The following is a 2884-nucleotide window of genomic DNA, read 5'->3' on the forward strand; positions in this document are numbered from 1 at the left end:
TCCCTGCAGGGTTTCCTGCACAGCCTGGCCTACGGCTGGATGAGGGAGAATTTCCGCAGGGATGTTCTGGCCCGGAGCCACTCCCGGCACAGCCCCGAGGGGCTCAAGGCGTTCTACGACCTCTCCCTGGGGGCTGCTCCTTGAACTCCGAGCTCATCTCGTTCCCTTTCCCCCTGAGCTCCAACCTCATCCCATTCCCATTCCCTGGGGATGCTCCCTGAACTCCAACCATTCCCATTCCCATTCCTCCTGAACTCCAACCTCATCCCATTCCCATTCCCTGGGGCTGCTCCCTGAATTCCCAGCTCATCCCATTCCCGGGGGCTGCTCCCTGAGCTCATCCCATTCCCATTCCCACTCCCTGGGGGCTGCTCCCTGAACTCCAACCTCATCCCATTCCCAGGGATTGCTCCCTGAGCTCATCCCATTCCCATTCCCAGGGGCTGCTCCCTGAGTTCCCAGCTCATCCCATTCCTGGGGGCTGCTCCCTGAGCTCCAACCTCATCCCATTCCCATTCCCTGGGGATTCTCCCTGAGCTCCAACCATTCCCATTCCCATTCCCCCTGAACTCCAACCTCATCCCATTCCCATTCTCAGGGGCTGCTCCTTGAACTCTGAGCTCATCCCATTCTCGGGGGCTGCTCCCTGAGCTCATCCCATTCCCATTCCCATTCCCATTCCCATTCCCAGGGGCTGCTCCCTGAACTCCAACCTCATCCCGTTCCCATTCCCTGGGGATGCTCCCTGAGTTCCCAGCTCATCCCATTCCCAGGGATTGCTCTCTGAGCTCATCCCATTCCCATTCCTGGGGGATGCTCCTTGAACTCCCAGCTCATCCCATTCCCGGGGGCTGTTCCCTGAGTTCATCCTATTCCCATTCCCATTCCCATTCCCTGGGGATGCTCTCTGAACTCCCAGCTCATCCCATTCCCATTCCCTGGGGGTTTCTCCCTGAGCTCATCCCATCCCCCGGGGGCTGCTCCTTGAACTCCGAGCTCATCCCGTTCCCATTCCCAGGGATTGCTCCCTGAGCTCATCCCATTCCCATTCCCGGGGGATGTTCCTTGAACTCCCAGCTCATCCCATTCCCATTCCCTGGGGGTTTCTCCCTGAGCTCATCCTATTCCCATTCCCATTCCCATTCCCTGTGGGATGCTCCCTGAACTCCCAGCTCATCCCATTCCCATTCCCGGGGGCTGTTCCCTGAGCTCATCCTATTCCCATTCCCATTCCCATTCCCATTCCCATTCCCATTCCCATTCCCATTCCCATTCCCTGGGGATGCTCCCTGAACTCCCAGCTCATCCCATTCCCATTCCCTGGGGGTTTCTCCCTGAGCTCACCCCATTCCCCGGGGGCTGCTCCTTGAACTCCGAGCTCATCCTGTTCCCATTCCCAGGGATTGCTCCCTGAGCTCATCCCATTCCCAGGAGGGATTTGCACATTCCCAGCAGTTCAGGGAATCCCGGGATGGTTTGGGTGGTTTGGGACCCCCGAGCCCCCCGGTGCCCCCCTGCCATGGCAGGGACAGTCCCCAGTGTCCCCCAGGGTCCCTGGATGTGTCCCCCTGTGCCTGGAGCTGTTTGGGGAGGGCACAGCTGGGGCTGGGCAGGTCCCACAGCTGGAGACCCCCAGCTCCCACCCCCTGCAGACCCACAGGGATGGAGCGTGGAATCCCAGAACTGGAGAGGCTGGAAAAGCAGCTGGGGCTGCCCCTGGATCCCTGGCAGTGGCCAAGGCCAGGCTGGAGCCTGGGGCTGGGAGCAGCCTGGGCCAGTGGGAGGTGTCCCTGCCATGCCAGGGGGGCACTGGGGGGTTTGGGGGTCCCTTCTATCCCAAACCATCCCGGGATTCCTTGGTTCTGTGAGTCCAACACTTGCCTGTCCCCACTCTGGGGAATTCTCTGTCAAGGATTGGGGATGCTGGGTGTGACAGTTCCCTGCTCAGGGCTCTGCTCCCATTCTAATTGAAACCCTCCAGCCCTCACTTTTATATTTCTCAGATGTTCTAAGCACTTTTATTGCCCTTTTTACTCACAATTAATTTTCTTCTGCTCGGCCAGGCTGGAATGTTTGTGTGGCTGCAGTGAAATCAGCCATGGGTGACCCCTGGGACAAGATTAAAACTGATTTTTATTGCAGGACAAAGAGTTACTGAGGAAAAAAATGTCCAGTATTTTTTGATACATATTTTTCTTATGTTTTCCTGCTCTCCCTTGTCTGGCAAGAATCAGCTCCAAGTGTGGCAAGTGTAAATGTGGTGTTGCAGGCTTTATTACAGGCCTGGAATAAATGATAGCCAGCATTAATTAGTAGTTCATTAGGGACAGGGCAGTGTTTAAGTGCAGCTGCTCTGCTCCCTGATCAGGGGCAGGACACAAAAGAACTGAAACTGAACAAACAGCACGGGGAGGGGGGACCAAAGAAATAAAATAAATTAAAAAAATAAACAAAAGAAACCAATAGATAATAAATAAATAAAACCAAATATATATATATAAATAAAACAAAACAAAACAAATATATATAACCCCTGTGGAATAATATATATACATTATATTTATTTATATATAAACTCCTGCAATAACAGGCGCTTGATAAAAGAGCTGTTTTTCAAGGGAAAAGTCAATTTTCGATTGGGTCAGCTCGGGTCGCACAGGTAATTGTGCATTGGGCAGGTGAGAATGTGACAGCGGGGCGGGTTCGTGTAAATTCTCCTGCAGAAAAAATGTCATTTTTTACCCTTTGGTGAGCTTGTTTTGTGCAGATCTCCTGCTCCTCACGCCCGGCAGGGAATGAACGGCGGCTTTTTAATAAATGGTGTTTGGAGCGATCCTAAAATCGGGCTCGGGGGGCTGAGAACGGGGATCGGGGGGCTCAGACC

Source organism: Parus major, unplaced genomic scaffold, assembly GCF_001522545.3.
Source record: "Parus major isolate Abel unplaced genomic scaffold, Parus_major1.1 Scaffold525, whole genome shotgun sequence".
Taxonomy (NCBI): Eukaryota; Metazoa; Chordata; class Aves; order Passeriformes; family Paridae; genus Parus; species Parus major.